This window comes from Callorhinus ursinus, unplaced genomic scaffold (assembly GCF_003265705.2).
Source record: "Callorhinus ursinus isolate GAN/ISIS: 27379988/994484 unplaced genomic scaffold, GSC_fseal_2.0 scaffold18, whole genome shotgun sequence".
Lineage (NCBI taxonomy): Eukaryota > Metazoa > Chordata > Mammalia > Carnivora > Otariidae > Callorhinus > Callorhinus ursinus.
In genome coordinates this window covers 7,344,945-7,360,767 of record NW_027397080.1, presented here as the reverse complement: position 1 = coordinate 7,360,767, position 15,823 = coordinate 7,344,945, and the positions used below count along the sequence as shown (strand labels likewise).

Below are 15,823 nucleotides of genomic sequence, written 5' to 3'. Positions count from 1 at the left end.
CTAAAATCCCATTGTCAAAGCCAGTGTCAGGTAGATGTGGTTTTTCATAGAGACCTATGTTTTCCTCTAGAAGTTTTATAGAATTACATTTTATATTTAGGTCTATGATTCATTTTGAGTCAATTTTTCTGAAAAATATAAGAGCTGAATCAAGATTTTTTTTTTTAATTTGGAAATCCATTTGTTCTAGCACTGTTTATTGAAAAAACTATCCTTTCTCCGTTAAAATACCTTTGCTCCCTTTGTCAAAGATTAGTTGGCTATATTTGTGTGGGTTTATTTTGGGGCTCTTCTCTTTATTCCCTTGATCTCTGTGTCTCTTCTATTCTTCTCTTTTTTTAATACTACCTGTCTTGATTAGTGTAGATTTATAATAAGTTTTGAAATTGGGTAATATCAGTCCCAAAATTTTGTTTTTCTTCATACGTTGACTGTTCTGGGTTTTTTGCCTTTCCATATAAACGTTAGACTCATTTTGTTGATATCCATAAACTAGCTTTATGAATTTTGATGCAACCAAACATCAAGTTGGGAAGAATTGACATTTTAATGATTTGGAGACTTGCTATCCATGAACATGGAATATCTCTCCATTTGTTTAGATCTTGTTTGATTTCTTTCATCAGGATTTTGTACTTTTTCTTATGTAGATCCTGTACATATTTTGTTAGGCTTATGTCTAAGTATTTCATTTTTTCATGCTACTATAAATGATACTGTGTTTTAAATTTCAAATTCCGATTATTAATTGTTAGTATATAAAGAAGCCATTGACTTTTGTATATTAGCTTATATCCTGCAAACTTGTCATAATTACTTATTAGTTCCAGGTGTTTTTTGGTTGGTTCTTTGGAATTTTACACCTAGACAATCATTTCACCCGCAAAATCAGTTTTGTTTCTTCTTTCCAAATTCGTATACCCTTTATTTCTTTTTTTGTCTTACTGTATTTGTGAGGACTTCCAGTACAAATGGTGAGAAGGAACATATTTGCCTTTTTCCCAATATTGGGGGAAAATGTTCAATTTTTTGCTATTAAGTTAAGTTAGTTTGTGGTTTCTTAATCTTGTGAGCATACATTAATATATTTATAAGCCATTCATATTTTAATTTTTCTGAAAACACTAAGTTTTAAGTTAAATATATTTCCATCTCCATTGAGGTATGGTTGACAAGTAAAAATTGCATATACTTAAGAGGCACAACATGATGTTTTGACATATGTATACATTATGAAATGATTAGTACAATGAAGCTGACTAATATATCTATCACCTCACATAGTTACCTTTTTGTGTGTGTGGTGTTGGTGAGAACACTTGTGATCTACTCTCTTAGCAAATTTCAAGGGTACAGTATGATATTATTAACTATAGTCACCATGCTGTACATTAGGTCTCCAGCACTTATTCATCTGATAACTGAATGTTTTTACCCTTTAACATCTCCCCTTTGCTCCGTTCCCCAGCCTGTGGTAATCACCATTCTATTCTTTGTTACTCTGAGTTAAACTTTTTTTTTTTTAAGATTCCTCATATAAGTGGGATCATACTGTATTTGTCTTTCTGTGTCTAGCTTATTTCATTTAGCATAATGTCCTTCAGCTTCATCCATGTTGTTGCAAATGGCAGGATTTCCTTCTTTTTAAAGGGCAAATAATATTCCATTATTTTACTTTACTAAATTTATTAATTAGTTTTAATAAATATATATTTATTATATATATATATATATAATGCCACACTTTCTTTAACCATTCATCTGTTGATGAGCACTTAAGTTGTTTTCATATCTTGGCTCCTGTGAATAATGCTACAATGAACACAGTAGTGTAGCTATCTCTCTGAAATAGTAATTTTATTTCTTTTGGATTTATACCCAGAAATGGGATTGCTGGATCATATGGTAGTTCTATTTTTAATATTTTGAAAAACTTCCATACTCTTTTCCATAATGGCTGTACTAATTTACATTTCCACCAACAGTGCATGAGGGTTCCCTTTTCTCCACATCCTCACCAACACCTGTTATCTTCCGATTTTTTGATAATAGACATCCTAACAGATGTAAGGTGATATCTCATTGTGGGTTTGATTTCCATTTCCCTGATGATTAGTGATGTTGAACACCTTTTCATATATCTTTTGGCCATTTGCATGTCTTCTCTGGAAAAAATGTCTATTCAGGTCCTTCGTCCATTTTTTAAATTGGGTAATTTATTTATATTTTGCTGTTGAGCTGTATGTGTCCCTCATATATTTTGGATATTAACCCCTTATCAGATACGTGGTCTGCAAATATTTTCTCCAATTCCATAGGTTGTCTTTTCATTTTGTTAATTGTTTCCTTTTTTTGCCGTGCAGAAACTTTTTAGTTTGACATAGTCCCACTTATTTAATTTTGTTGCATGTGCTTTGGTGTCAAATCCAAAAAATCATTCCCAAGACCAATGTCTATCTATTTTCCTCTGTTTTCTTCTAGGAATTTTATGATTTGGGGTCTTGTGTTTAAAACCTCAATCCATTTTGAGTTGATTTTGTGTATGGTGTAAGATAAAAGTTCTATTAGGTTTTTTTTTTCAGGTATATATCCAGTTTTCCCAACACCATTTATTGAAGAGACTGTCCTTTCCCCATTGTGTGTTCTTCGTGCCTTTGTTGAAAATTAGTTGGCCATATATGCCTGGGTTTATTTCGGAGCTTTCTATTCTGTTCCACTAATCTATGTGTCTGTTTTCATGCTGGTACCATACTGTTTAGATTACTATTGCTTTGTAATATAATTTGAAATCAGGAAGAGTAATATGTCCAGTATTTTGTTCATCTTACTCACGATTGCTTTAGCTATTCAGGGTCTTTCATGATTGCATAATTTTAGGATTTTTTTTTCTATTTCTGTGAAAAATACCTTCTGAATTTTGTTAGGAATTGCATTAAATCTATAGCTTGCTTTGGCTAGAATGGATATTTTAAAAATATTAATTATTTTAATCTGAACATGGATATTTTTTATTTGTCTTCAGTTTCTTTCATCCATGTTTTATAGTTTTCAATGTGCAGATCTTTCACTTCTTTGGTTAAGTTTATTCCTAAGTATTTTATTCTTTTTGATGCCATTGTAAAAGGGAATGTTTTCTTCATTTTTTGGAGAAAAATTTTCATCATTTGTTGTTTGTGTATAGACATATAACTAGTTGTTTGCTTGTTTTCTATCCTGCAACTTTACTAAATTTATTAATTAGTTTTAATAGTTTATTTTGGTGGAGTATTTAGGGAAAAAATATATATCTCCATGTTAGCTGCAAAAACAGCAATTTTATTTCTTCCTGTCAGATTTGTATGTCAGGTGTTATCAATTTCAAAGAACTAGCTTTTGGTTTGGTTGATTTTCTCTATTTTCCTGCTTTCAATTTCACTGATTTTTGCTCTAATTATTACTTCTTTCCTTATGCTTGCTTTAGGCTTCAATTTCTTTCTTTCTCTAATTTTCTAAGGTGGAGGCTTAGATTGTTGATGTTTAGATTTTTCTTCTTTCCTAATATATGTATTCAATGCTATAAATCTTCTAAGCACTACTTTCACTGCATCCCATAATTTTTGATAATTTATACCTTCATTTGCTCAAAATATTTTAAAATTTATCTTGAGAGTTCTTTTTTTTTTAACCCATGTGTTACGCAGAGGTGTATTATTTAATTTCCAAGTATTTTGAGATTTTCTACCTCTCTTTCTGTCACTGATTCTTTGTTTAATTCCATTGTTGTATTGAGAGCAGACATTGTATAATTTCTATTCTTTTGAATTTGTTAAATTGTGTTTTATGGCCAAGCATGTGGTCTGTCTTGGTGAATGTTCCATGTGAGCCTGGGAAGTGTGTGTGTTCTGTTATTGTCAGATGAAGTAGTTGATAGAAGTCAATTATTCCCAGCTGACTGATGATGCTGTTGAGTTCCACTGTGTCCTTACTGATATTTTGCCTGCTTGATCTGTCAGTTACTAAAAGAGGGGTGTTGAAACCTCCAGCTATAATAATGGATTTGTCTATTGCCCTTGCAGTTCTGTTTGTTCTTGTCTCACATATTTTGATGTGCTATTATAAGGTGAATACACGTTAAGGACTGTTAACGTCTTTCTGGTTTTTTTTTTTTTAAGATTTAATTTATTTATGAGAGGGAGAGAGCACAAGGGGGGTAGGGGCAGAGGGAGAGAGAGGAGCAGACTCCCTGCTGAGGAGGGAGCCTGATGCAGGGCTCGACATGGGCTCAACATGGGGCTGGATCCTGGGACTTCAGGATCATGACCTGAGCTGAAGACAGACACTTAACTGACTGAGCCACCCAGGTGCCCCCATCCTTCTGTTTTAATTGAGCATTTTATATGATCTTATTTTGTCTCTTAGCATATCTATCATATATTTTTTCTTTTTCTTTTCTTTCTTCTTTTTTTTCTTTTGTCTTTCAGCTTTTATTTAATGGCATTGATCTACAATGGATTTTAGATCTTGTGAAAAGTAACCATGTCCATGGACTGCACATAGTCCTCAAAAGCAGTGATCCACTCCTCCAGCATATCTATTCCAACTTTATTGCCTTCCACTACACGCTGTACTTAAAGTTTTTTAATTCCGTACTCCACTGGAACTAGTGTAGAAGAGCCCCAGACCAAGCTGTCTGCTTGAATGCTCCTGATGCACTCCTCTAGTTTTGCCATATCTGTCTCATCCCAAGGTTTCACATCCAGTAAGGTGGAAGATCTGGCAACAAGTGCAGGTTTTCTGACTTTAACTCATACTGCACAGGCATTCTTCTCTTAGCCTCTTGGCTTCTTCACTTTCCTCTTCCCCCTCAGATCCAAAGAGATCAATGTCATTATCATCTTTACTATCTGTAGCTCCATTTCCTGTGGTGTCTTCCACATGAGCAGGGCCATACTTGCCCAAAACTTTCTTCACTCCTGGAAGGCTGGCCTTTTCCTTTTCTTAAGACTTGATGTGCTTATATCAACATAGGGCATGATATAAGTCAGTGGGTGTGGGGTCGGAGACTGCTTCAAATACTGCTGGTCTGCTTATGACGGCATATACCCCTTGATGTAGCTCTTGTCTGCCAGGTAGTCATTGAACACCTGGAGGCTGGTGGGGCTTTTCAAGTCTCCAAAACCCCTGGCATCAGCTGATCCAGGAACTGGAGGACAGCAAAGGAAAAGAAGAGTGCAGGTGGTCCGCCGATTGCTAAGAGGAAAAAAAAAAAAACAAACTCAATTATATTTATTGTAAAAGATTTCTTACTCTTTTCCCTAGAGTTTGCAATATACATTTATAACTTGCCTACATGTACTCTCAAATAACACTATATTGCCTTATGGGTAGTACAGTTACCTTTATTTTTTTTCTCTCTTAATAACCTTTTTATTTTGGGATGTTTTACTTATAGGGAAGGTAAAAAGATTGTACAGAGTTCCCATATTCCCTTCACCTACTTTTCCCCATTATTTAAAAAAAAAATTTATTGTTATGTTAATCACCATACATTACATCATTAGTTTTTGATGTAGTGTTCCATGATTCATTGTTTGTGTATAACAACCAGTGCTCCATGCAGAACGTGCCCTCTTTAATACCCATCACCAGGCTAACCCATCCCCCCACCCCCCTCCCCTCTAGAACCCTCAGTTTGTTTTTCAGAGTCCATTGTCTCTCATGGTTCATCTCCCCCTCCGATTTCCCCCCTTTCATTCTTACCCTCCTGCTATCTTCTTCTTCTTCTTTTTTTCTTAACATATATTGCATTATTTGTTTCAGAGGTACAGATCTGTGATAGTACAGTGACCTTTATAATAGAGTATTACCAATTCCTTCCTCCTGTCTTTTGTTACATTCCTGTCATTTATTTCACTTATCCATGTACTATAATCACCTAATACATTGTTACTATTATTACTTGGAGCAAACGATAATCTATTGGCTCAGTTAACAATAAGAAAAACAAAGTATTTTATTTTACCTTCATTTATTCCTTCTCTGATGATCTTTCTTTTCCTGTATAGATCCAAATTTCTGACCTATGTAATTTTTCTTCTCCCTGAAGACCTTCTTTAAACATCTCTTGCAGAGCAGGTATATTGGTGATGAATTCTCTGAGGTTTTGTTTGTCTGAGAAAGTCTATTTCTTCTTCACCTTTGAAGGATAATTTCATTGGATTTTGAATTCTAGGTCAATGTTTTTTTCTTTCAACAGTTTTTTATTTATTTATTTTTTTTGAGAGAGAGTGTGCAAGTGGGGGTGGGGAGGGACACAGGGAGAGGGAGAGAGAGAATCCTAAGCAGGCTCCATGCTCAGTGCAGAGCCCAATGTGGGGCTTGATATCACAACCTGAGATGATGACCTGAGCCAAAATCAAGAGTCAGATGCTCAATTGATTGAGCCACCCGGGCTCACCCCTCTTTCAACAGTTTAAATATTTCCCTCCACTCTCTTTTAGCTCGCATGGTTTCTTGTTTTTTAGTTTTTTTTTTTTTTAAAGATTTTGTTTTTTTAAAGTAATCTCTACACCCAATGTGGGGCTCAAACTCACAACCCCAAGATCAAGAGTTATATGCTTCACTGATTGAGCCAGCCAGGTGCCCCAAGCCTTCATGGTCTCTGATGAGAAGTCTAATGTAGTTCTTATCCTTGTCCTTCTATAGGTAAAGTGGTTTTTTTTTTCCCTCTGTTGCTTTCAAGATTTTCTCTTTGTCTTTGGTTTTCTACAGTCTGAATATGATATGCTTAGGAATAGATTTTTTAGTATTTATCTTTCTTGGTGTTCTCTAAGCTTCTGGATCTGTGTTTTGGTGTCTATCGTCATTTTTTGAAAATTCCCTGGCCATTACTCCTTCAAATATTTCTTCTGCTCTGTTTCCTTTATCTTCTCCTTCTCTTCTGGTATTCTAATTATACGTTTGTTACACCTTTTAAAATTGTTCCACAGTTATTGGATATTTTGTTCTATTTTCTCATTCTTTTTTTCCCCCTTGCATTTCGGTTTGGGAAACGTCTACTGACATTTTCAATTTCAGTGATTTTTAGCTTGGCCATGTCCTTTCTACCAATGAGCCTATGAAAGACATTCTTTATTTCTGTTACAATATTTTTTAAAGACTGTTTTTAAGGGGCGCCCAGGTGGCTTAGTCAGTTGAGTGTCTGGCTCTTGGTTTTTGGCTCAGGTCATGATCCCATGGGTTGTGGGATCGCACCCTGCTAGGGCTCCATGCTCTGGGTGGAGTCTCCTGGAGATTCCCTCTGCCCCTCCCCCTGCTCACTTGCTCACATGCTCTCTCTCTAAAAATAAATAAATATATTTTTTAAAAATACTATTTTTTAAGAGAGCTTTTATGTTCACAGCAAAATTAAGAGGAAAATACAGAGATTTCTCATATACCTCCTGCTGGCACACACATTCACAACCTCTCCTACTATCAACATCTTCCACCAGAGTGGTACATTTGTTACAATTGATGAAATTACATTGACACATCATAATCACCCAAAGTCTGGACTTTACATTAAGGTTCACTCTTGGTGTTGCACATTCTGTAGGTTTAGATAAATGTATAATGACATGTGTCCATCATTATTATATCATACAGACTATTTTTCACTGCCCTAAAAATCCTCTGTGTTCCCCTTATTCACCACCTCCCCTCAATCTCTAGCAATCACTGATCTTTTTATTGTCTCCACAGTTTTGCCTGTTCCAGAATGTCATGTAGTTGGAATCATATAGTATCATATAGTATGCAGCCTTTTCAGTTGAATTCTTTCACTTAGTAAAGTGATTCAAGATTCCTCTGTGTTGGTTTTTGACTTGATAGCTTATTTATTTATTTATTTTTAGTCCTGAATAATATTCCATTGTCTGGAGGATCCAGTTTATCCGGTCATCTCCTAAGAACACCTTGGTTGCTTCCAAGTTTTGGTGATTATGAAGTTACCACTTTATTAATTTATTAATTTATTTATAGTATTTTTAAAATTCTTTCATAGATTTTCTGTCTCTGCTTTCATTGCCCATATGCTTTTGCATAGTGTCTACTTTTTCCACTGGGTCTTTAATGTATTAATCATAGTTATTTTAAATTCTCAGTGTGATAATTCCAAAATTTCTGCCATGTATGAGTACGGTTCTGATGATTGCTTTGTCTATTCAAATCATACATTTTTTTTTTCTTGCTTTTATCATGCCTTGTAATTTTTTGTTGAAAGCAGAACATGATGTATTAGGTAATATGAACTGAACTGAGGTAAATAGGCCTTTAGTGTGAAGTTTTATGTAAACATGGCTAGGAGTTGAGCTGTGTTTAATGTTTTTTTTGTAGCTGTAGGTGTCAAAAGCTTTAATTTCCTCTAGTATCCTTGTTTTTTAAATTATCTTTTATTTTTGAGTTTCCCTAGAAACTCTTTTAAATGGAGTCTGGGTCTTATAGCTGTTTCACCTGTAATCAACTATTAACATACTGGAGCCCTGTTGTGGTGGTAAGGTGTGGGGGAGGAGAGGACATCTATAATCCTGTGAATAAGTCTTAGTCTTTAGTGAGCTTGTATACCTGAGCTGTGACCTTCACAAATGATTCTTATGGCCCTGGATTCCTTTGGGTGAGACAGAAAGACTAGAGAGGGCTTGAGTTGGATAAATTCCCTTCCCCCACATCAAATAAAGCACTTTGCCATTGACAGATAGGCCTCTGTTAAGGAGAATGCTCTGGACATTATTTCAAAATGATTACTGTTCCCTTCCCCTTGCCAAAGACATAGGATTGTTGTTTTGACTCTTCATCATGACAACTTGGTGGGGTTCCTGGAGGTAAGACCCACAGAAGTGCAAGGTGCCCTGTGACTGCAGCTCAGAAGAGCTTCTCACTTACACTAACTTATACTCCATCTCCAGCAATTCATTAAAATTACTGTTTAAGTTTACCTCCCATCTATGGCTCTAGCAGCTTTTGCTCAAGGTGAGTTGATCTGGGCTGTGATTCTTTGTATTAACCTGTCTTTCCAGATTTCAAGGTAGTGGTTTGCTCTTTGCCCTTAATTCCTTAATGGATCCAAGAAAAGTCACAATTTTCTATTTGTCCAGCTTTTATTGTTGTTGAAAGGATGAGAATTATGGCTTTATGTGTTGGAGATGAAACTTCAAGTCTCTAAGAGTTCTTTAATGAGTTGGGAAACTTATAGTCTTTGTTTCTCTGAAAAAGTCCTTTTTTCCCCCTTTCACTTTGAATGATCATTTATCTGGGTATAAAATTCAAGATTGCCAGCTATTTTCCTTCAGCATTTTACAACTACTACTTTACTGTCTTTTTGCTGTATATTATTGCTGCTGAGAATTTTGCTCTCTTTCCAGGTATCATTTCTTTGTAAATTATCTATCTTTTGGTAGTTTTAAAGATTTAATTTTTTCCTTGATATTTTACACACTTTCTATAATATGTCTCTGTGTGTGGAATTATCGTCACTGATCTATTTATTATATATTCTTTAATTCTGGAAAATTTTCAGTTCCGATATTTCTAAATGTTCCATTTCTATCATTTTCTTCATTCTCCTTTTATGAAGTGCCTTTAGACTAATATTAACTTGTCAATCCATTCTCCATGTCTCTACAGATCTATTTACTCAAATCATATGTTTATTCTATGTTCTTGGAATATTCTTTTTTTTTTTAAATTTTATTATGTTAGTCACCATACAGTACATCATTAGTTTTTGATGTAGTGTTCTTGGAATATTCTTAAGCATTATTTCCCATGAATTTTCTCTTTGTCTCTTTGTCAATTCTGGAGCTTACCCCATTATACTCTTTTTGTCCATGAGGAAGATGTTCTATTGAGCCAAAATCTTCCTCTGGTCCTAGTGTGTCCTCTGAAGACACCTGTTCAAATCTGCCTTCAAAAATCCCTTGAAATATTTGAAGACCAAGATGCCATCCTCCCCCTTTTTCTTAGGTGAAATACCACAGTTAAAGGTCGTCGTGAATGTAAGCAGGTCACAGTGAATACTACCTTTTACCATATAGTAGTGGGAAATTTGAAAAGCAGATCGATATCTAAATTTTAATCAATAATTCTAGAAGTGTTCATTGGGAACCTGGGGAGCAGCTTGGAAAATTCCCCTGTGGTACATAAATTAATTCTATGTGTCTCATCTGGGTTTCATTCATTTATTAAACAATAATTTATTATATGTTCAGTTTGTATTAATTACCCTTCTAAGTGCAGGAGCTATGCCAGAGATCAAGACATGGTCCTCAGTTGTGTCAGGGCAGGAAAAAACATTGAGATGGTGAGTGGGGTGGAAAGGAATGTGATTGTCCAGGCAGAGAGTACAGAGTGAGAAGAGTGCCCAGAGAGCACTCTGAAGACCCTACCATTTTCAGATTCCCATGCAACATTTAGCAGCACTCCAATCATATTGCGTGGGGCCAGGTGTAGCCTCAGGGACCATCCAGTGAAAGTTATTATCCCTTCATTGTGGAGCTACAGAGGGTCAGGCTCAGCTCTTACAGCATTTAAGCCAGTCCTGATCAAGGACAGGGAAGAATAAGTGACTTTACCCCACCAGCAAGTGAGTCTGGATTTAGTTTTGCTCTATTGACTTCTGCCTCAAGTGTTTGTTGATTCACTCACAGTAGTGGGTTAATGACACCAATGACCCCTAGTAATGATCTTTCTGTATCCAACCCCTTTGCCCTGTAACTTTGGAGTCCCCTCCTACCCTGACTCTGGGCTTGGCCACATGACTTGCTAGAGCTAATGTGGTGTTTGCAAACGTGATAAGGGCAGAAGCTGGAAAAGTGCTTGTAGATTTCCACATCTTCTCTTGTGTCCCTGCCTTCCCTGTGATAACAGACTAGTTTTCTTTTGGAACCTTATCCAAGGCTAGCTCTCTCTTGTCTTGGTTTCTCCTGTATCTTGTCTTGACCCCTGCTGTTGACCTGAGAAGATACTGGGGCTACCCTCATGGAGGGATGTGAGGGACACATGGAGGAGAGGCCATCCTAGACCATCCAGTCTGCAGCTCACTTCCAGTTCACAGTAGATACAGGAGCAAGCCCAGCTGAGATTAGTTAAGCCTGGCCCAGATTGGTAGAAAGCAGACTCAAATCAACAGAAAGCTTAACTGGACCTATAAGCTTATGAGCAATATGAAAGAGCGGTTCTTTTAGACTGCTAAGTTGTAGGATACTTTGTTACAGAGCAGTGCTAACTGATACAGAAATGGGAGTTATCTGATGCTCAGTCATTCCACGAATCTTTGTGGAATACCTACTTTGCTCCTGTGGGCTTGTGGAAAGCTCTGCAAGGACTTTTTCTATCTGCTGCCACCCTGGTTCTGCTGGCATGACCAAGATTCTACCTCTGCGTCCTTGTCCAGAACTTTGTAGCCCTGCTGGGGCTGGTGATGCCTAATACCTCACTGGCTTGGCTGGGCCCTTGGACCCTAAGTTCTTTTCAGCACCCCTCCCTTCCTTACTGGGTTCATTCTTTGAACGGATGAATTACTTGGAATCCCTATACCTCATCTAGAGCATTTTTTGTTGTCACCTAGCTGTCCACTACTTTGCCTCCCTGGCTGGGTTGGACCTGTTTGGTATGGACTGTGGCCTGAAGTACGTGCCTGTGTATTGCCCTCCTTTGGATACTGCACTCACAGCTGGATGAGGAATCATCCTCTGTGAGAGTTTGTTCCCTGTACCGGTTTGCTAGGGCTGCTATACGAAGTACCACAGACTGTATGGCTTAAACAACAGAAACTAATTTTCTCACAATTCAGGAGGCCAGAAGTCCGAGATCAAAGTGTTGGCAGGGTTGGTTTCTTCTGAGGCTTCTCTTCTCAGCTTGTAGATGGCCACCTCTCCCTGTGTCCTCACATGGTCTCTCACTGTGTGTCAATGTCCAAATGTCCTTTTCCTACAAGGACACCAATTATATTGGATTCAGGCCTACCTCACAGGAATGTTGCAGAGCTACTAGTGCCAAGCACTATGCCCGGCCCTATCAGGGATCTGTATATGTGCTGACCGAAAAGGAATGACCCCAAGCTGGAAAGCTAGGGGGAGCCCATCTGAAACTTTTGGGGGATACTGACATGTCACAGAGTGGTTGAAAAACATCAGTCTGAAAGCCTGTCCAGAATTTCTCTTTCCTTAAGCTTCCCTCTATGTGCATGTACTTGTGTGCACACACGTGCATGTGTGTGCACGCACACACACACGAATGCACATGATGCATACTGAACAAGTAAGCGCTATCCCCAGGCCATGGATACACACATGTGACTACACAGAGCACACACACCCATGCACATAGGAACTCGTACAGCCCCATTTGGTCCCTGTATTACAGATAGACACACATACACAAGTATGCACACAAAAACACACATTCAGGCCCCATTCATGGTGGCTGTTTTCCCTCCATAAAATGGGACCCCGAGTTCCTCACCATAACATATATCTAAATATTGAGGACCATATATTGAGTTGTCCCCCTCGATATATCTAAAATGAAATATGAAGAGGGGGAAAACCCCAGCGGAGAATAGGAAGCCATGCATACAGATTGCAATCACCACCCAATGTTGCTGGTGGAGAGAAATGGATGTTGAGCATTGAATGTTAAAAATTGTGTTGAATTAGATAAGAAAATCCCGTGTAGACTTTGTTAATGATTCATAATCAGCTAATAAGCTCATCTTGAGGAGAATAATGATCCGCGGACCTGTTGGCTCGTTTATCACTATGTTTTACAACATTGGCAAAGAAACTAATTAAATCCCCGCATCATTACAGAGAATCCCTTTTAATAGAGATACAATGATGCACTAGAGGCTACAGATTACACTGCAAATTGTACCAAGAGATTTTGGACAGCGGGTTTTAATTAACATGTGAGCCAGAAGCAGCTTGCTTAAATAATAACCAGTGCTGCAACCATCTGCACGAAGGAGCCAGGCCATAGGAGGAGGCGAGGACGGAGGCCTGGGAGGCAAGGAGGGCATGGGCTGTGGCTGGAAGGTGTTTCAGAGTCGGGGCTATGGGGAGAGGGCGGAAACTGAGATGGGGCTTGAGTCCAGGGCGGCAAGGGAAACAAAAGCGGGTGCATGTCGAGGTCAAGAATCGGGCCAGGTGAAGGAATGCAGCTGTTTCTGGGGAAGCTGGAGGTGGGGATCCACACTGATGATGGCGGCAGAGTCACACAAGCTCTAGACAAGTCCTCGACCCCCCATTGTCTGGATTCCAGCCCTTGGCAGTTGGATCAGCAAGTTGCTGAGAGCTGCTGTAGAGCAGGCAGGGTAGGTGCCCTGAGAGGGACCCAGCACTCCAGCTTCTGCTTGGGAGCAGGGGATGCCTTAAGCGGCACAGCCAGTGAGCCTTTGATAGCTGGAGTCCAAGGCTTTCCTCCTATGCTCTTCTGCAGTTGGCTTTCCAGGAGAAGCTTCAGCCAGTAGGCCAGCAGACAGACCAGGAGGACAAGTGGGCCAGAAGGCAGATGAGTGAAGAATAAAGCCGGGAACTCTGCTTAGCCATGAGTTGCATGTGCGTTCTTGGAAATGAGGTCATGGCAAACCTAGGGAGAACTTTATTACCTTAAGGCAAATGCTGGTACCCCAGGGAGGCCTAAATAGTTCTCCTGCAGGGGCCGGTCCTGCCGAGCTGGACTTCCTGAGGGTACCGGCCCACGCGGGGCCTGCCTGGGTCACACAGCAACTGTCTTGCCTTAGCTTGAGCAGCTTGGCATCCATCTTCCCCGGCAGTCCCCGAGTCTGGGTATTTTTCTGTTCCCTCCCTCCTTCCTCAGAATCCAGGTTTTCCTTCCCAGGCTGAGGCTCAACACTGAGGTGGCCTGTGCCACAGGCAATATCACAGACTTCAAAGAGGCTTTTCTGACAGTTGTGGGAAGATCAAGTAGCTGTGCAGGCAAGATGCGGGGAAGAATTCTCCCCAAGTTCGTGTCCCTCTCTCTGAGAAAATAAGCTGAAGGCTTCCTCCTCTGAGGCTTGTATATTATTATTTTTTAAGATCGGCAGCAAAATGATTCATAAAACCTTGGAAACAGATCTCTTGTAAAGCCTCAAAGAACAATGGCTCATTGTGTACCAAGACTCCCACCTGATATTCTGCCAAAGGCGTGATGCGGGCTCCTTCGAGATGGAGCTGCACCCAGCAGTCGTTTCCCAGCCTGCTCTTCTCCTGGGGTTCCATGGCAACACTGCAGAGATCCCAGCACCTTCTAGCGTTCCCCAGGCAGCATTCACCTTTGTGCCCAGGCCCCAGGACTGCCTCATGGCTGGGGCACTATTCATATAGTGGAAGTATTGCCAACACCGTGCACTCAGGCTTCCAAAGCCAGCCTCACCCCCGCCAGGTGCACATGTATGCACACGTAGGTACGTGTGTGCTCACACACGCACACACACATGCATATGCACACTCTTGCCCTCTTCCCGCCCTTGAAGCCGGCAGTCTGGAGCCACTGGGCGCTGCTCCTCTCCTCTCAGCCCTGCCCGGGTCAGCCGCCACAGGTCCCGCACGCTTCCCCTCTTCTCCGGCTTCTCCCCCTCCACGGGGTCTCCATTCTGTGCTTATGGAGTAAACAGAGGTCAGATACCATGTAGTTCAACCTCCTCCCTTTGTAGACGAGGAGAGGGAGGTGCCTATCAGCGAGGGAGGTGACCGTAACCATGAACGTCATCTTGGGGAACAGAGCAAGCGCTCGAGTGTGGGAGGCATTGTTCCACTGTGCAGAAAAGTGGCCATTGTCACCCTCTCAGCTGCCTTCTTTGGGGCTTCTGAAGGAAGCCCACATGATTCCTTCCTCCCTGGTCTCTGCCTCCCATCCAACCCCCTCCAGCAGGTCCTCAGGTTCCTGCCAATGTATGGGTGGTGCCAGTTCCAGGGACTTCGGATCTGGAAGGGACTTTCAAGGGTAGCTGGTCCAGCCCATTCATTTTGATGGATGAGTTAATTGAAGCTCTGGGAGGTTGAGTGAGGGTGAACAGAGGGACCAGTGTGGTCCGGTGCTTGGGAAGACCAGGACACACCGGGGCCCACATACGGGCTTTATTGTGCTTTTAGTACAAAAGCGGCTACTGGCTTTGATCAACTGAGGCAGGCAAGGTGGCTGCTACCTAAGCTGAACCCAAGCTGTGTGCCGCGGTGGCACGGAGGCCTTGCCAACTTTCTTCCTTGTGGTGCCTGCCAACCGGCATCCCCCGCCCTCCTCCCTCACAGGGCCCCACCTTGCAGTATGGGCAGGCAGCTGGCGGTGTGGACTTTGGAGTCAGGCAGCCCTGGGTTTGTATCCCAGCTTCACCCCTTAACTCAGCACCAGTATAGCCGCTGTTATGAGGGGCGCGCTGGGGCTGGCTCATGAGGGCCGCTTGTTAGACTTGAGGAAGTTTGTAAACCAGTGGTTAAATACAGCCATTATTAAAAATTAAATGATATAAACTCATAATTGAATAAATAATGCTTAAAACAAAAGCCATAAACACTAAAACAAAATCATTTTCTAAATTATTTTCTTATCATCTGTCCTCGAGCTAATACTCTGGAGGCTGGTTATGTCTGCTGTATCTGCACGGAGGAAGCACTGTGCAAAGTACCAGCCAATACGGTGGTGCGCTCCCCTCCTCTCTCCCACTCCTCGGTCCGTGATGTCACCTTAGTAGCTTGCTGCTGGCCATGGTGGGAGCACTTATACCATGGAAGTCAGCAGGCACCACACATCTGGGCCCATCTTCCCTCCTCCTCCCCCTTTCTCCTCCTCTCCCTCTCCCCCCTCC

The 15,823-nt window shown here is 40.4% G+C and overlaps 1 pseudogene; it reads right to left on the bottom strand.

The window, feature by feature from the left end:
- Positions 1 to 4,493: 4,493 nt before the first annotated feature.
- Positions 4,494 to 15,823, bottom strand: part of LOC112811880 (elongation factor 1-beta-like) — a 14,554-nt pseudogene continuing 3,224 nt past the window's right edge.